An 18806-nucleotide genomic window follows, 5' to 3' on the forward strand; every position below is an offset into this window, starting at 1 on the left:
GCGCTCGCGTGAGCCATGCGTGCGCGTCAGTGCTCGCTGGTCATCTCCTTAGTTTCTTGTGTTCCTTCCATTTTTGCAAGCTTCCTCTCCATTTTCTAAGCCATTCTTGCCCTATAAAGCCTGAAACTCTTAAAACACGGATCACGGCATCGAATGGTATAAAGGAGAATTTAAAATATACAAATTAAAGATCTCTAGGAAGCAAGTTTTCAACCATAGAATAAAACTAGGAAGGGAAATATAAAATCATGCAATTAGTATGAATAAGTGGGTGAAGACTTGATGAAACCACCCAATTAAACACAAGATAAACCATAAAATAGTGGTTTATCAACCTCCCCATACTTAAACATTAGCATGTCCTCATGCTTAGCTTAAGGAGATAAAATAAATGAGTAGGAAAAAGTAAGACTCATGTAATGCAATGCAACCTATGTATATGAATGCAACTATATGCTAAAATAATTTTGCCTACTTGGTTAAAAGTAAATAAGTTCTTCAAGACAAACATAAATCGAATATCACTAATTAAAATCATACAGTAAAAACAATTAAACTTGTAAGAAGACAGCTCATGAAAGCAGGGAACATATAATTAAGCATTGAACCCTCACTGATGGTGTATATGCACTCAAATCTCTCAAGTGTATAGGGTAATTACTCTACTATTCTCTAATCATGCTTTCTAAACCTTGTTCTTCACCTAACCAATCAACAAGTATTTAATGTACCAATTGCAAACATCATGAGGTCTTTTCAAGGTTGTAATGGGGCCAAGGTAAAGGTGATGGTATATATATGGCTAAGTGAGATATAAATTGAATCCTTGATTAACCTAAGCTCTTACCTATACATACACTCTATACTTTTAAATTCATGCCTAACTACCCAAGGTTTTCCCACTTTTGTATTACATACTCATGCATCAACTTTTCTCTTAACTTTGTATCACACATGCATTGATCTTTTCATTAACTTGCTTAGCATTGGGGTAATTTTTTCCCCTTATTCATTTATTTAATCACTTAATTACTTGAATATTTTTGGATTTTTTTAAAGCATAAAAATAAACATAGCATTACCAATGCACATGGACTTTTAATTTTTCTAGTTTCACATGAGTAGGTACCCAAATTTCTAATATTTTATCATGATACATTCCCTTATTAACCCATGTTCCCACAATATTCCCACTCTTTATTGACACACAATCTCTATCTTAAGCTAACAAAAGATTCAATTTGGGGTAGTTAATTTATTTTTCTGCTTAAGGCTAGTAATGTGGTAAAATATAGAACAAATGGGATTAAAAGGCTCAAAGTGGCTAACAAAGGTAAATGGAAGGGTAGGCTATTTGGGATAAGTGAGCTAATAAAATAATGGCCTCAATCATATGCATGCATATAACACATTAAACATTAGACATATAGGATAGAACAAAATAAAGATTACAATCATAGAGAAGCAAACACCCAAGAATAAAATATTATGGTTAAATAATGTAACCATGTAATTAAGCTCAAATCTCACAGGTTGTGTGTTCTTAGCTATCATTTATGTTCCAATTTACTGTCTTCAAACAAATTTAACACAAAAATTTTTGCTTTAAATTAGTGAAATTTTTCAAAAATAGGGTCTTGAAAAGAAACTTATTATTTTTCAACCACATAGAACATGCATGCAATTACCTATTACTATGCTATCTATCCTATCCTAATAAAAGAAAAATAAATAAATATCTTATTTTATTGGTGTTAAAAAAGAGAAATTACCTCCGGAAGTCAAGTACTGACTGACCTCCCCACACTTAAAGCTTGGCACCGTCCTCGGTGCCATCAGTCAGGAACAAAGGGGGGGGGGAGGCTGGTAGCAGCATCTCCACAATCGGGACCATCATGGTTGCCTGTGCTGGTAAATGAAGTAGAGTCCGGGGTGTCTGGGTTTTCTCCAGGTGTGTGGTTACCAACAAGTAGCTCCTTGAGATATGTAAATCTACGCTTGTTACGGCGCTCTCTTCGCTTTCCTTGCCGGTCAAGCCGGTCTAACTTCTCAATTATCTGAAGGAGCAGTTGGTTTGTTGAAGGTGCTTGTGATGTAGTAGGAGAAGGGATATCTTCTGCTGGTTCTGTGCTCCGGTTAATAGTAGCTGCTGGAGGTCTGATATACTTCTCGTTAGGGACGTACTGATCATCCCGTGGAAGCATGGCCTTGGTGTCTGATGAGCGGATAATTTATACGCTTTTTGGCATTATTTTTACATAGTTTTTAGTATGATTTGATTAGTTTTTAGTATATTTTTATTAGTTTTTAATTAAAAATCACATTTCTGGACTTTACTAGGAGTTCGTGTGTTTTTCTGTGATTTCATATATTTTCTGAATGAAATTGAAGGACTTGAGCAAAAATCTGATTCAGAGGCTGAAGAAGGACTGCAGATGCTGTTGGATTCTGACCTCCCTGCACTCAAAGTTGATTTTCTAGAGCTACAGAAACCCAAATGGAGCGCTCTCAATTGAGTTGGAAAGTAGACATCCAGGGCTTTCCAGCAATTTATAATAGTCCATACTTTGCCTAAGTTTAGACGACGCAAACTGGCGTTTAACGCCAGCTTTCTGCCCTATTCTGGCGTTAAACGCCAGAAACAAGTTGCAAAGCAGAGTTAAACGCCAGAAACAAGTTACAAACTGGCTTTCAACTCCAAGGAAGACTTCTACACGTGAAATTTTCAATGCTCAACCCAAGAACACACCAAGTGGGCCCGGAAGTGGATTTCTGCATCATTTACTCATTTCTGTAAACCCTAGTAACTAGTTTAGTATAAATAGGACTTTTTACTATTGTATTCAGAGTCTTTTGACCACCTTTAGGGTCTTGGTTATTCTGGTTCCCTCTCTGGGGCCGAAGCCAATGAACACTATTATCACTTATATATTTTCAACGGTGGAGTTTCTACACACCATAGATTAAGGTGTGGAGCTCTGCTGTTCCTCATGAATTAATGCAAAGTACTATTATTTTTCTATTCAACTTAAGCCTATTTATTCTCTAAGATATTCATTCGCACACAAGAATATGATGAATGTGATGATTATGTGACGCTCATCACCATTCTCACCTATGAACGCGTGCCTGACAAACACTTCCGTTCTACATGAAAACAAGCTTGAATGCATATCTCTTAGCCTCCTGATCTACGATCAGAGTCTTCGTGGTATAGGCTAGAATTATTGGCGGCCATTCTTGAGATCCGGAAAGTCTAAACCTTGTCTGTAGTATTCCGAGTAGGATCTAGGAAGGGATGGCTGTGACGAGCTTCAAACTCGCGAGTGCTGGGCGTAGTGACAGACGCAAAAGGATTACTGAATCCTATTCTAGCATGATCGAGAACCGACAGATGATTAGCCGTGTGGTGACAGCGCATTTGGACCATTTTCACTGAGAGGACGGGATGTAGCCATTGACAACGGTGATGCCCAACATACAGCTTGCCATGGAAAAGAGTATGAAGGATTGGATGAAGGCAGTAGATAAGAAGAGATTCAGAAGGAACAAAGCATCTCCATACGCTTATCTGAAATTCTCACCAATGAATTACATAAGTATCTCTATCTTCATTTTACATTTTATTTATCTTTTAATTATTAAAACTCTATAACCATTTGAATCCGCCTGACTGAGATTTACAAGGTGACCATAGCTTGCTTCAAGTCGACAATCTCCGTGGGATCGACCCTTACTCACGTAAGGTTTATTACTTGGACGACCCAGTGCACTTGCTGGTTAGTTGTGCGAAGTTGTGACAAAGAACTAAGATTATGAACGTGCGTATTAAGTTTTTGGCACTGTTATCAAGGAATGAACGATCACGATTTCGTGCACCAAGTTTTTGGCACCGTTGCTGGGGATTGTTCGAGTTTGGACAACTGACGGTTCATCTTGTTGCTCAGATTAGGTAATTTTATTTTAATTTTAAGCTTTTTATTTTTATTATTTTTATTTTTATTTTCGAAAAATTTTCAAAAAAAAAATATTTTTATAAAATAAATAAATTATTCTATGGCTTCAGAAATTTTAAGAATGAATTCTAGAGTTTCATGATGATCTGTTGAAGTCTGGCTGGCTGTAAAGCCATGTCTAATCCTTTGGACCGAGGTTTCAACTATCATTAGAGAAGAGCTTCTTTGTCTTTCTCAGCAATTTAGCTTTTGTATGTAATGATCTGCTAAAGCTTGGCTGGCCATTGGCCATGTCTAGTGTTTTGGACTGGAGCTTTCACTGAAAGCTTGGCTGGCTAGTAAGCCATGTCTAATTCCTGGACCGGAGCTTTAGACTAACATTGCATAATTCTTGGAATTCTCATTAGAAATTTTGAAGTCCTTATTTTTCCTTTTTCAATTAATTTTCGAAAAATCCAAAAAAATTAATAAAATCATAAAAACTAAAAAAATTTTTGATGTTTCTTGTTTGAGTCTTGTGTCAATTTTTAAGTTTGGTGTCAATTGCATCTTTTTAATTTCATTAAAATTTTTGAAAACTCATGCATGGTGTTCTTCATAATCTTCAAGTTGTTCTTGATGATTTGCTTTGTTTGATCTTTGCATTTTTATGTTTTGTGTCTTTTCTTGTTTTTCATATGCAGTTTCAATTTGTTTTAGTGTCTAAAGTTTGAAAATTTCTAAGTTTGGTGTCTTGCATGTTTTTCTTTTTCTTAAAAATTTTCAAAAATAAGTTCTTGGTGTTCATCTTGACATTCAAAGTGTTCTTGCATGCATCATGTGTTTTGATTCATAATTTTCATGTTTTGAGTCTTTTGGTTGTTTTTCTCTTTCTTCATTAAAAATTCAAAAATAAAAAAAATTATCTTTTCCTTATTCTCTCATAAATTTTCGAAAATTTGGTTTGATTTAGTCAAAAAGTTTTTAAATTTAATTGTTTCTTATGAGTCAAATCAAATTTTGAATTTAAAAATTCTATCTTTTTCAAATATTTTTCAAAAATCAAATCTTTTTCATTTTTTCTTTCATAATTTCGAAATTTTCAAAATTTATTTTCAAAATCTTTTTCTTATTTCTATTTCATATTTTTTGAAATTAATGCTAACAATTAATGTGATTGATTCAAAAATTTTAAGTTTGTTACTTGCCTAGTAAGAAATGTTCAATCTTTAAATTTTAAAGTCATATCTTTTTGTTTCTTGTTAATCAAGTAATCAACTTTAATTTTCAAAATCAAATCTTTTTAAATTTCTTTTTCAAATATTTTTCAAAATAAATTTCAATCACATCTTTTTCAAAATCAATTTCAAAATCTTTTCTAACCTCTTATCTTTTCAAAATTGATTTTCAAATCTTTTTCAATTAATCCTATCTTTTTGTTTGATTCTTATCTTTTTCAAAACTACCTAACTAATTTTCTCTCTCTAATTTTCGAAAATCACTAACCTCTTTTTAAAAATTTTTTTTCATTAACTAATTATTTGAAATTTTAATTTTAATTTTATTCCTTTTCGTATTTTCGAATTATAACTAATATTTAAAATAAAAACAAAAATATTTTTATTTTATTTTATTTAATTTTCGAATTCTTCTCCCTCTCATCTTCTTCTATTTATTTATTTATCTACTAATACCTTTCTTTCACTTAAAAATTTGAACCCACTCTTCTCCTCTGTGTTCGAATTCTTATCTTTTCCTTCTTCTATTCTTCTCTTCTTATACTCATATAAGGAATCTCTATACTGTGACATAGAGGATTCTATATTTTCTTTTCTATTCTCTTCTTTTTCATATAAGCAGGAACAAGGATAAGAACATTCTTGTTGAAGCTGATCCTGAACCTAAAAGGACTCTGAAGAGGAAGCTAAGGGAAGCTAAATCACAACTCTCTGGAGAAAATCTGACAGAAATTTTCGAAAAAGAAGGAGACATGGCCGAACCCAACAACAATGCATGGAAGATGCTTGGTGACTTCACTGCACCAAATTCCAACTTACATGGAAGAAGCATCTCAATCCCTGCCATTGGAGCAAACAATTTTGAGCTAAAGCCTCAATTAGTTTCTCTGATGCAACAGAATTGCAATTTTCATGGACTTCCATCAGAAGATCCTTTTCAGTTCTTAACTGAATTCTTGCAAATCTGTGATACTGTTAAGACCAATAGGGTTGATCCCGAGGTCTACAGGCTTATACTTTTCCCGTTTGCTGTAAGAGACAGAGCTAGAATATGGTTAGACTCTCAACCTAAAGATAGCCTAAACTCTTGGGATAAGCTAGTCACGGCTTTCTTAGCCAAGTTCTTTCCTCCTCAAAAGCTTAGTAAGCTTAGAGTGGATGTTCGAACATTCAAACAGAAAGAAGGTGAATCCCTCTATGAAGCTTGGGAGAGATACAAGAAACTGACCAAAAAGTTTCCTTCTGATATGCTTTCAGAATGGACCATCCTGGATATATTCTATGATCGTCTGTCTGAATTATCTAAGATGTCATTGGACCATTCTGCAGGTGGATCTATTCACCTAAAGAAAACGCCTGCAGAAGCTCAGGAACTCATTGACATGGTTGCAAATAACCAGTTCATGTACACTTTCGAAAGGAATCCTATGAGTAATGGGACGCCTCAGAGGAAGGGAGTTCTTGAAATTGATACTCTGAATGCCATATTGGCTCAGAATAAAATATTGACTTAGCAAGTCAATATGATTTCTCAGAGTCTGAATGGATTACAAGCTGCATCCAACAGTACTAAAGAAGCATCTTCTGAAGAAGAAGCTTATGATCCTGAGAACCCTGCAATAGCAGAGGTGAATTACATGGGAGAACCCTATGGAAACACCTATAATCCCTCATGGAGAAATCATCCAAATTTCTCATGGAAGGATCAACAAAAGCCTCAACAAGGCTTTAATAATGGTGGAAGAAACAGGTTTAACAATAGCAAGCCTTTTCCATCATCCTCTCAGCAACAGACAGAGAATTCTGAGCAGAATCCATCTAGCTTAGCAAATATAGTCTCTGATCTATCTAAGGCCACTCTAAGTTTCATGAATGAAACAAGGTCCTCCATTAGAAATTTGGAGGCACAAGTGGGCCAGCTGAGTAAAAGAGTCACTGAAACTCCTCCTAGTACTCTCCCAAGCAATACAGAAGAGAATCCAAAAAGAGAGTACAAGGCCATAACCTTACTTAGTGTGGCCGAACCCAAAGAGGAGGAGGAGGACGTGAATCCTAGTGAGGAAGACCTCCTGGGATGTTCACTGACCAATAAGGAGTTTCCCTTTGAGGAACCAAAGGAATCTGAGGCTCATCTAGAGACCATAGAGATTCCATTGAACCTCCTTTTACCATTAATGAGCTCTGATGACTATTCTTCCTCTGAAGAGGATGAAGACATCATTGAAGAGTAGGTTGCTAAATATCTAGGATCCATCATAAAGTTGAATGCCAGTTTATTTGGTAATGAGATTTGGGAGGATGAACCCCCCTTGTTCACCAATGAACTAAGTGCATTGATAAGGCAGACATTGTCTCAGAAGAAATCGGATCCCGGAAAGTTCTTCATACCTTGTACCATAGGCACCATGACCTTTGAGAAGGCTCTGTGTGACCTTGGGTCAGGGATAAACCTCATGCCACTCTCTGTAATAGAAAAACTGGAAATCTATGAAGTACAAGCTGCAAGAATCTCACTAGAGATGGTAGACAAATCAATGAAACTGGCTTATGAATTAGTAGAAGACTTGTTAGTAAAGGTTGAACACCTTTACATCCCTGCTGATTTCATAATCCTAGACACTGGGAAGGATGAGGATGAATCCATCATCCTTGGAAGACCCTTCCTAGCAACAACAAAAGCTGTGATTGATGTGGACAGAGGAGAGTTGGTCCTTCAACTGAATGAGGACTACCTTGTATTTAAGACTCAAGGTTCTCCTTCTATAACCATGGAGAGGAAGCATGAAAAGCTTCTCTCACTGCAGAGTCAACCAAAGCCCCCACAGTCAAACTCTAAGTTTGGTGTTGAACCCCCACATTCAAACTCTAAGTTTGGTGTTGGGAGGTCCCAACAATGCTCTAAACATCTGTCAGGCTCCATGAGAGCTCACTGTCAAGCTATTGACATTAAATAAGCGCTTGTTGGGAGGCAACTCAATGTTATTTAATCATATTTATTTATTTTCCATTGCTATTTTATGTTATTTTTAGGTTGATGATCATGTGAAGTCACAAAAACTACTGAAAAATCAAAAACAGAATGAAAAATAGCATTAAAAACAGCTCACTGATAAACCACTATTTTATGGTTTATCTTGTGCTTAATTGAGTGGATTTTATCAACTCGCACTTATTCAGACTATGTGCATGGTTTTACATTCGCCTTCCTAATTATGTGCTTTGATTGAAAATATGCTTCTTTGGCCTTAAGTTCCCTATGTTTAAATCCTCTCTTATTACCATTAGATGCCTTGATATATGTGTTAAGTGATTTCAGAGATTACAGGGCAGGAATGGCTCAGAGGATGGAAAGAAAGCATGCAAAAGTGGAAGGAATACAAGAAGTTGGAGAAATTGCGAAGCTGTCCAGCCTGACCTCTTCGCACTCAAACGGCTATAACTTTAGCTACAGAGGTCCAAACGACGCGGTTTCAGTTGCGTTGGAAAGCTAACGTCCTGGGTTTCGATTTGGTATATAATATGCCATAGTTGCTCCGACGCTAGGCAACACAAACGCGCACTCCACGCGGATGCGTCGCAGTTCCGAAAATCAGCGTGGCAGTTTTTCTCTCCAGCGATTTCTGGGCTATTTTCTACCCAGTTTTCGGCCCAAAAAACACAGACTAGAGGCTATAAAGTGGGAGAATCCATTCATTCATAATCATAAGCTTATAATTTATAATTTTAGTTTTAGATGTAGTTTTTAGAGAGAGAGGTTCTCTCCTCTCTCTTAGGATTTTGGATTTTAGGATTTCTATTAGTTTAGTTCATTTTATCTTCAGTCACAGGTTCAATTTTCTTTTTATTTATTTTTCCAATTTAATTTATGAACTTTTCTATGTTACATTTGATATCTTTATTAGTGCTATTTGAGGTATTTCAGAATTATGATTGCTTTCCTTTATTTATATAAATAATTTGGATTTTTCCCTTTTGGCTTTGGTTGAGTCATTGGAGACTCTTGAGTTATTAAACTCATTGTTGATTGAAAATTGGAATTCTTCAAGAATTAATTCGAGTTTCAATAACTCTAACTTTTCCCAAGGAAAGACTAGGACTTGAGGAATCATAATTAATTCATCCACTTAACTTACCTTCATAGTTAGAGGTTAACAAGGTGGGAGAAAAAATCCAATTCTCATCACAATTGATAAGGATAACTAGGATAGGACTTCCAGTTTTCATACCTTGCCAAGAGTCTATTTTATAGTTATTTATTTTGTTCTTATTAGCATTCAACATACTGCTTTCTTACTTTCAAAACCCTCAATTTACAATCTTCATAACCAATATTAAGAACACCTCCCTGCAATTCCTTGAGAAGACGATCCGAGGTTTAAATACTCGGTTATCAATTTTAAAGGAGTTTGTTACTTGTGACAATCAAACGTTTGTAAGAAAGGTTGATTGCTTGGTTTAGTAACTATACTTGCAACGAAAGTTTACTATAACTTCTAAACCATCAATCTTCAATTCTTCAAAATGGCGCTGTTGCCGGAAAATTGCAAACGTGTGCCTTATTATTGGTTATTGTAAATATTTGCTTTTTGCTTGTTTATTTGTTTTTATTTTTGTTTTTATTTTTGCTTTTTCGTAATTTCAGAGGTTATTGGTTTTTTATTTAGTTATTAAAAATTTTTCAAAAAATTTGTTCTTGGTGTTCATCTTGACCTTCAAGTTGTTCTTCGTGTTCATCTTGACCTTCAAGTTGTTCTTTAGTTGTTTTCTTCGTTTTGATCTGAAAATTTTAAGTTTGGTATCATTTTATTGTTTTTCTCTTTCCTCATTAAATTCAAAAATTCAAAATTTAAAATTCAAAATTTCAAAATTTCAAATTTCAATTTTCAAAATTCAAATTTAAAAATTTAAAATTCAAATCTCGAATTTCAAATTTTAAAATTTCAAAATTTCAAAATTCAATTTTTTTTTAAAATCTTATCTTATCTTATTTCAAAATCAAATTTCAATTTTCAATCTTTAAATTCCAAAATTCAAAATCCAAATTTAAAATTTTAGATTTAAAATTTTAAAAATCAAACCTTTTCAAAATTTAAATCTTTTTCAAATTTTTATCTTATACTGTTCACTTTTTCAAATTTCAAATTTCAAAATTTAAAAATTCAAATTTCAAAATTTCAAATTTCAATATTTAAAATTCAAAAATTTAATTTTCAAAATTTAAATTTCGATAACCTTTTAATTTAAAATTTGTTTTTATTTTTGTTTTTAATTTTTATTTACTATTATGAATTCTCACCCCTCTCGCTTTGAGTTTGGTTCCAATGTTGTTGCAAGGAATGGAAATTATAACAGGAACATGCATGAAGGTCAAAATAATCAGAGATGGAAGGAGCCATGAGGATCTGATCAACCCTTTAGGCAACAACCCCCTCCAAGATACCATGGACCACGACCATTCCAGAATGCATGTCAAGACAATAGATACGGTGGACCCCCTTGTAGTTACCAACAAGCCCCATCATATGCCAATGAACCACCTCCTTAACATGGCTTTGGACCACCATACTTACAAGTCCCCTACTACCAGACATCATCACATGATTCTAACCCGTATCCACCACACCAACCACTTTATGAGCCATATGAACCATATATAGAACCACCCCAATTCCAACCCAATTACTCCCAAGAACCACCACCTCAATATTTGCCATCTCCATATCCATCAATCCAAGAGCACTATGATCCTACTTATGATAGCCGAGCGCAACAAGAATCAAGGGATCGTCTCACGGAAACATGTGAAAAACTTCAAGCAACCCTTCGCCAACTGGATCAAGCGATAAATCGATTACCTTCACAATGTTCGGACACTCAAGGAACCCCCATGGCCTCATGTGGGCAATCTAATGAAGAACGTAGCAGGAAGGAGATATTAGAAACTCCAGTGGACAGTGAGCAGCACGATTTTATATTGAAACAATTGGAAGAAGCTACGCCTGCCATTGAGGAGGAAGAAGTGGTTGAAGACTTAGGAGATGCAGAACCTCCATGGGAAACTCCAGCCATAGAACCTCCTTCAAAGACGTTTGAAATTGATGTTGAGGAGGGTGTACAACCTCCAAGGCATATCATGGCTAAAGACTTTGAAGAGGTTGATCAAGAGATGGAAATTCAAGAATAAAAAGCACTACCTCCCATGCCCTTGATAAGTAATGAAGAAGAGATTGAATTGGAAGAAAGCTACCAAGAGGAAGAGGTTGAAATTAAAGAAGTTTGCAAAGAGGTGGAAGTTGTCAAAGAGCACAAGGGAGTGGAGCTTGAAATCACTTTGCCAAAGTTATTGGAGACTCCTCCCCCTAAGTTGCCATCATCCTTCACAACATTCAAGTGGGTAAAATTCATATCCCTTAGCTTTCTAATCCCACTTGAATATGGGCTACTGGAGATGGATGGTCAACTTAGAGCTCTTTGTGGCATTAAGAGTAAGAGAAAAATGGTCAGTGGTAAGAATTGTCCTGCAAGGTTCATTATGGTTGGAAGCTTTAAGTTTAAACGCAAAGATTGGTATAAAACTCAATTGAATGGGTCTAGGAAGCTGTTTGGTAGCTGCAGTGAGAATTCAAATTACTTATCACCCGGCTGGAAAAATACAGATCCCGACAAAAATGGGTGTAAAAGCAAGATTTGGGATCCTGGAATCTGTTCTGACATCCAACACCCCGGGAGCCTAAGAATCTGTTTGAAGCTGCTCAAAGGCTTTACGTGCCTAGTTTGGAATCCCGGAGGCCATTGGAATTACAAACATTGGTGGAGATTCCTGGATGAGTTCAAGCACAAGCCACCATAACAGGGAGCTCACCAAATGTCCAACTTAAGGACTTTAACTAAAAGTGCTAGGTGGAAGACAACCCACCATGGTATGACCGTTCCTTTTTCATTTTTTATTTAGTTTTATTTGTTTTCGAGTTTTATTTTATTTTATTGTATTGAACCTGGAGTTTTGCATAACATTCATATTAGTATTGCATTCAGCATACTGCATTATTTAAAAAAAAAAGAAGCACGCACGCGACGCGGCAGCGTCGCTGACGCGTCCGCGTCACCAGTGCATTGGGAAGCAAAAAAATCGAACAGAGAGTCACGCGATAACGTGGCTGGAGGCGTGTCTTTGGCACAAATTAATCCACGTGACCGCGTCGCTGACGCATCCGCGTCATGTGAGAACTTTGGCCTCCCACGCGACCGCGTCACCCACGCGGCCGCATGACATGAAAATCGACGTGAAAAGGGTGCATAGCCGAAAGTTATGTTGGACTGGTACTGAACGCCCAGCCTTACCACGCGGACGCATGGCTCACGCGTCCGCGTCACATCCCTGTCATGACCACTCACGTGATCGCGTCGACCACGCGATCGCGTCACCCTGATATTTGGCAATAATGCATTTTGAACAGAGAGTTGTACAAGCGCGAGGTTGCCCTCGCGCCAGTAGCACAAAATGTGTCACGCGTCCGCGTGACCGACGCGACCGCGTCGATTAATTTAAGCGCAAGTCGCGCGACCGCGTCCCCCACGCGTCCGCGTCGCTTGCGCTACACAGCTTATCCAGATCAGCCAATTATCTTATCTTTTCTTCCCCAATCCTAATTTCTTCTATCTTTTCTTCTTTCTTCTTTCTTTCTTACTTTATTTCTTTCCCTTCTCATTCTTCTTATCTTTTATTTTATTTTATTTATTTCCATACTTTCATTCATTGCATTTTAATTTTGTATATTTTTATTTTCTTTTCTAAATTTATTATTTTACCATTGGTGTTCAAATGTTCTTATTCAACTGTTATATCTTTTCTGGTATTATCTTAGTGCTTATGACTTGTTTTATTCTGATTGGGTAACATTATTTAAATCAATGCTAATCTTTTATGATACTTGTACTTCTCTTGCATTGATATGAACTTATACTATCTTGCATTACCCACATTTCCTCTCCTTTGTTGTAAATTTTGCACCACTAGTATGCCATGTGCTTATATTGTTTTCTCACGTACATGTTGAAGCTTCCATGTAAATGAGACCCTTATCATTTGGCATTAACCCAACCATACTTTATTTATTTTCTTATCTTTATTATTGGGTTACCTTTCTTCCCTTTTTCTTTCAGGATGGCCACCAGGAAGAGAACCGAAAGACGTTTACATAGGGAGACAGACAAGTCCATCTGCAAAATCTTCAGAGAAAAGCGCCAGTTGGAATAGCCCGTCCACCTGCACATCTTAGCATGCACCGAGGACAGTGCAATCTTTAAGTGTGGGGAGGTCGATACCGACTTCCATGGGTTAGTCACTTCATATTTTAGCACCAATGTTTAATTTTCTTTGTTAAATTAGTTGTTGCATTTGCATATTTGTTTGATTTTATGCATCTAGTTACTACTTGGTTAAAGTAATAAAATTCTTTTAAGACCCTATCTTTGAAAAATTTCACTAATTTAAATTGAAAAATTTTTTGTGTTAAAACTTGTTTGAAGTTGTATTTGGAACATGATTTTTAAGCTAAAGAACACACAACCTGTGAGATTTTGAGCTTATTTATATGGTTACATTATTTAACCATAAATATTTTATTCTTGTGTGTTTACTTCTCTATAATTGTAATCTTTATTTTGTTCCATTCTATATGTCCAATGTTTAATGTGTTACATGCTTGCATATGATTGAGGCCATTATTTGATTTTAGCTCACTTATCCAAAATAAGCCTACCCTTTAAATCACCCTTGTCAGCCACCTTGAGCCTTTTAATCCCTATTTATTCTGTATTTTACCACATCACTAGCCTTAAGCAGAAAAATAATTAAATATCCCAATTGAATCTTTGGTTAGCTTAAGATAGGGATTGTGTAACAATTAAGTGTGGGAAAACTGTGGGAACATGGGTTAATAAGGGAATGTGTTATGTTTTTACTTTGATAAAATATTGGGAATTTGGGTACCTACTCATGTGAGACTAGAAAAATAAAAAATCTATGTGCATTGATAAGTTATGTTTATTTTTCTATTTTAAAAAAAATAAATAAATAAAAATAAAAAAAAAGAAAAAGAAAAGAAAAGAAAAAGAAAAAGAAAAAGAAAAAAATATATTCAATAAGTAAATAAATAAGGGGACAAAATTACCCCAATGTTAAGTTAATGAAATCAATGCATATGTGATAAAATTAAAGAAAAGTTGATACATGAGTATGTGATGCAAAAGTGAGAATTTAGGGTAGCTAAGCATGATTCTAGAGTTATATAGAGTATATGTATATTAGGTGAGAGCTTAGGTTAGTCAAAGATTCATATTATAGCTCACTTGGCCATACATATATCCTCACCCTTACCTTAGCCCCATTACAACCTTGAAATGACCTCATGATGTTTGCATTGATATATTAAATATTTGTTGATTGGTTAGATGAAGAATAAAGTTTAGAAAGCATGACTATAGAAGAGTAGAGTGAATTACCCTATACACTTGAGAGACTAGAGTGATATACACTACCAGTGAGGGTTCAGTGCTTAATTCTATGTTCCCTGCTTTCATGAGCTATCTTCTTACAAGTTTACTTGCTTTTTATTGTATGATTTGAATTAGTGGAATTTGAATTACTTTTGTCTTGAAGAACTTATTTACTCTTAACCAAGTAAATAAAAGCATTTAGCATGTAGTTGCATTTATAGGTTGCATTTCATACATTCTACTACCCCTCTTCACCTTTATAGTTTCTCTTGAGCTTAGCATGAGGACATGCTAATGTTTAAGTGTGGGGAGGTTGATAAACTACTATTTTATGGTTTATCTTGTGCTTAATTGAGTAGATTTTATCAACTCTTTACCCACTTATTCATACTATTTGCATGGTTTTACATTCGCCTTCCTAATTATGTGCTTTGATTGAAAACATGCTTGTTTGGCCTTAAGTTCTCTATGTTTAAATCCTCTCTTATTACCATTAGATGTCTTGATATGTGTGTTAAGTGATTTCAAAGATTACATGGCAGGAATGGCTCAGAGGATGGAAAGGAAGCATGCAAAAGTGGAAGGAATACAAGAAGTTGGAGAAATTGCTAAGCTGTCCAGCCTGACCTCTTCGCACTCAAACAGCTATAACTTTAGCTACATAGGTCCAAACGATGCGGTTCTAGTTGCGTTGGAAAGCTAACGTCCGGGGCTTCGATTTGATATATAATATGCCATAGTTGCTCTGACGCTAGGCAACACGAACGCGCACTCCACGCGGACGCGTCGCAGTTCCGAAAATCAGCGTGGCAGTTTTTCTCTCCAGCGATTTCTGGGCTGTTTTCGACCCAGTTTTCGGCCCAGAAAACACAGATTAGAGGCTATAAAGTGGGAGAAACTATTCATTCATAATCATAAGCTCATAATTCATAATTTTAGTTTTAGATGTAGTTTTTAGAGAGAGAGGTTCTCTCCTCTCTCTTAGGATTTAGGATTTTAGGATTTCTATTAGTTTAATTCATTTCATCTTCAGTCATAGGTTCAATGTTCCTGTTATTTATTTTTCCAATTTAATTTATGAAATTTTCCATGTTATATTTGATATCTTTATTAGTGCTATTTGAGGTATTTCAGAATTATGATTGCTTTCCTTTATTTATATAAATAATTTAGATTTTTCCCTTTTGGCTTTGGTTGAGTCATTGGAGACTCTTGAGTTATCAAACTCATTGTTGATTGAAAATTGGAATTCTTCAAAAATTAATTCGAGTTCCAATAACTCTAACTTTTCCCAAGGAAAGACTAGGACTTGAGGAATAAGAATTAATTCATCCACTTAACTTACCTTCATAGTTAAAGGTTAACAAGGTGGGAGAAAAAATCCAATTCTCATCACAATTGATAAGGATAACTAAGATAGGACTTCCAGTTTTCATACCTTGCCAAGAGTCTATTTTATATTTATTTATTTTATTCTTATTATCATTCAACATACTGCTTTCTTACTTTCAAAACCCTCAATTTACAATCTTCATAACCAATATTAAGAACACCTCCCTGCAATTCCTTGAGAAGACGACCCAAGGTTTAAATACTCGGTTATCAATTTTAAAGGGGTTTGTTACTTGTGACAACCAAACGTTTGTAAGAAAGGTTGATTGCTTGGTTTAGTAACTATACTTGCAACGATATTTTACTATAACTTCTAAACCATCAATCTTCAGTTCTCCACTCACCCTAGAGGAAGAGCGTACTGGCATTTAAACGCCAGTAAGAAGCATCAAACAGGCGTTTAACGCCAGAAAGACGCATCAAGCTGGCGTTAAACGCCAAAAAAAGCACCAGACTGGCGTTTAACGCCAGAACAGAGCATGGAGTTGGCGTTTAACGCCAGAAACAAGCTGCAAGCTGGCGTTTAATGTCAGACATTCATTCTAAGGGCGTTTGCACGCCTAAATGGAGCAGGGATGCTAAGTCCTTGACCCCTCTGGATCTGTGGACCCCACAGGATCTCCACCTATCCCACCTCTTCTTCTCTCCTCTTCACACCTTTTCATAACTCTCTTCCCCAAATACCCTTCACCAATCACCTCCATACCTCTTCCCCAAATACCCTTAACCACTCACATCCATCCACACTTCCCCATAAACCCCACCTACCTCCTAAATTCAAATTCTTTTCCCTCCCAAACCCAACCCTAATGGCCGAAACCTACCCTTCCCCCACCCTATATAAACCCCTCAATACTACTCCATTTTCACACATTACAACCACCACTTCTCCCCCTTGGCCGAATACACCTTCTCCCTCCATCTCCTCCATCTTCTTCTTCTTCTACTACTTTCTTTCTTCTTTTGCTCGGGGACAAGCAACCCTTTTAAGTTTGGTGTGGTAAAAGTATTGCTTTTTATTTTTCCATAACCATCAATGGCACCTAAGGCCAGAGAAACCTCAAGAAAGAGGAAAGGGAAGGCAATTGCTTCCACCTCTGAGTCATGGGAGATGGAGAGATTCATCTCAAAGGTCCATCAAGACCACTTCTATGAAGTTGTGGCCAAGAAAAAGGTGATCCCTGAGGTCCCTTTTAAGCTCAGAAAGAGCGAGTATCCGGAGATCCGACAAGAGATTAGAAGAAGAGGATGGGAAGTTCTCTCTAATCCTATTCAACAAGTCAGAATCTTAATGGTTCAAGAGTTCTATGCAAACGCATGGATTACTAGGAACCATGATCAAAGTATGAACCCAAACCCAAAGATCTGGCTTACAATGGTTCGGGGGAAATACTTAAATTTCAGTCCGGAAAATGTAAGGTTGGCGTTCAACTTGCCAATGATGCAAGAAAATGCACGGCCCTACACTAGAAGGGTCAACTTTGATCAAAGGTTGGACCAAGTTCTCATGGACATATGTGTGGAAGGGGCTCAATGGAAAGTTGACTCAAGAGGCAAGGCGGTTCAATTGAGAAGACCGGACCTTAAGCCTGTAGCTATAGGATGGTTGGAGTTCATCCAACACTCAATTATTCCTACTAGCAACCGGTCTGAAGTTACTGTAGACCGGCCCATCATGATCCACAGTATCATGATTAGGGAGGAAGTGGAAGTTCATGAGATTATACCTCAAGAATTCTACAAGGTGGCTGACAAGTCCTCCACTTTGGCAAGGTTAGCCTTTCCTCACCTCATTTGTCACCTCTGCAATTCAGATGGAATTGATATAAAGGGAGACATCCTCATTGATGAGGATAAGCCCATCACTAAGAAAAGGATGGAGCAAACAAGAGATCATGGACCTCAACAAGAGCATGAGGAAATTTCTCACCATGAAATCCCTGAGATGCCTCAAGGGATGCACTTCTCTCCATAAAACTTTTGGGAGCAAATCAACACTTCCCTAGGAGAATTAAGTTCCAACATGGGACAACTAAGGATGGAGCACCAAGAGCACTCCATCATTCTCCATGAGATTAGAGAAGATCAAAGAGCTATGAGGGAGGAGCAACAAAGGCAAGGAAGAGACATAGAGGAGCTTAAGAACACCATTGGTTCTTCAAGAAGAGGAAGACGCCACTCTCACTAAGGTGGACCCGTTCCTTAATCACCTTGTTCTTATTTTCCTGTTTTTCAGTTTTTGAGCCTTAGGTTTTATTTATGTTTGTGTCTCTACTATATGATCATTAGTGTTTAAGTGTCCATATCTTAAAGCTATGAATGTCCTATGAATCCATCACCCCTCTTAAATAAAAAATGTTTTAATTACAAAAGAACAAGAAGTACATGATTTCGAATTCATCTTTGAAATTAGTTTAATTATTTTGATGTGGTGACAATACTTTTTGTTTTCTGAATGAATGCTTGAACAGTGCATATGTCTTTTGAATTTGTTGTTTATGAATGTTAAAATTGTTGGCTCTTGAAGAATAATGAAAAAGGAGAAATGTTATTTGATAATCTGAAAAATCATATAATTGATTCTTGAAGCAAGAAAAAGCAGTGAAGAACAAAGCTTACAAAAAAAGAAAAAAAAGAAGGCGAAAAAAAGAAAGAAAAAGAAAGAAAAGCAAGCAGAAAAAGCCAATAGCCCTTAAAACCAAAAGGCAAGGGTAAAAAGGATCCAAGGCTTTGAGCATCAGTG

At 36.2% G+C, this 18806-nt stretch overlaps 1 non-coding gene across 1 annotated transcript; it reads right to left on the reverse strand.

The window, feature by feature from the left end:
- Positions 1-6318: 6318 nt before the first annotated feature.
- Positions 6319-6426, reverse strand: LOC112738450 (small nucleolar RNA R71). Its single transcript, XR_003169410.1, has one exon. It is a non-coding gene; the product is annotated as a small nucleolar RNA R71 (small nucleolar RNA).
- Between the last annotated feature and the right edge of the window lie 12380 nt (positions 6427-18806).

The sequence above is a fragment of the Arachis hypogaea genome, chromosome 13 (assembly GCF_003086295.3).
Source record: "Arachis hypogaea cultivar Tifrunner chromosome 13, arahy.Tifrunner.gnm2.J5K5, whole genome shotgun sequence".
Lineage (NCBI taxonomy): Eukaryota > Viridiplantae > Streptophyta > Magnoliopsida > Fabales > Fabaceae > Arachis > Arachis hypogaea.